Source organism: Orycteropus afer, unplaced genomic scaffold (assembly GCF_000298275.1).
Source record: "Orycteropus afer afer isolate SDZICR_OR568_19922 unplaced genomic scaffold, OryAfe1.0 scaffold00293, whole genome shotgun sequence".
In the NCBI taxonomy this organism is placed as follows: Eukaryota; Metazoa; Chordata; class Mammalia; order Tubulidentata; family Orycteropodidae; genus Orycteropus; species Orycteropus afer.
The window spans coordinates 4,338,960-4,340,120 of NW_006921880.1; positions in this window are offsets into that span (position 1 = coordinate 4,338,960).

Sequence of the window (1,161 nt, forward strand, 5' to 3'; positions counted from 1 at the left end):
GTCTAAGGTATTTGACCTCTAACCAGAAGCCTGGCGGTTCAAACCCACCAGCCACTCCTCAGAAGGAAGATTGGGCAATCTACTTCTGTAGTGATACTGCCTTGGAAACCCAAGGAGGGGTCGCTATGAGTTGGGGCTGACTCGATGGCACATAACAATAACAACAAATGTGTGTATATAGATACACATACATATGCATAGATATATGTATGTATAAAACAACAAGAAAACAAACTCACTGCTGTCAACTTGATTCTGACTCATAGTGACCTCTCACTGGGTTTTGCAGGCAATATCTCTACTGAAGTATATTGCCCAGTCTTCCTTCCGAGGAGTGGCTGGTGGGTTTGAACCTCCAGCCCTCTGGCTGACAGTCAAATGCCTTAGGCAGTATGTCACATATGAATACAAAAATGGATAACATACAAAATATGTTAGCCTTTTACAAAAGAAGAATTGATATTGTCAGTGGACATTGCAAAAGTGAAATGTTAATTAATTTCATTGAAATGAAAATCGGAACTACAATACAATATTGTTGCATACCCATCAGAATGGTTACAATGAGAAAAGGCTAAATATACTGAGTGTTGTGCAGAAAGTGAAGCCACAGGCACTCTCATAGTAATACTAAAAACTGGTTCAGTCATTTGGACAGTTCTTTGGTCCTATTTACTAATGCTGAGCACATGCATATCCAGCAAGTCCACCACAGGTATGTACTGAACAGAGAGATACAATATATTCAGATAACAAAAGATAGCTATAGGAATGTTCATAACAGCACTATTCTTAATACCCCAAAACTAAAACAACCCAAATGTCCATAAAATATGACAAATAAATAAATAGTTGTATTAAGTACAACACTATACAGTAAGCATGACTATTTGATATAAGGGAAGAAAGCTAGATACTAAAAACCACATAATGCCTGATTCTATTTATATTTAGTTCACAAATAGGCAAGCAAATGTTTGGCATGATGGTAGACACATTTGGAGAGGGAGTGGAGGCAGTAGTAGGGGCTTTTAGAGTCCTAATAGAATTCTTTTTCTTAATGCCTCTGTTGGTTACACAGATTCATTTTGTGATAATTTGTTGAGCTATGCATTTAGGATGTGTAAAACTTTAGGCATATTATGCTTTCATGAAAAAAAA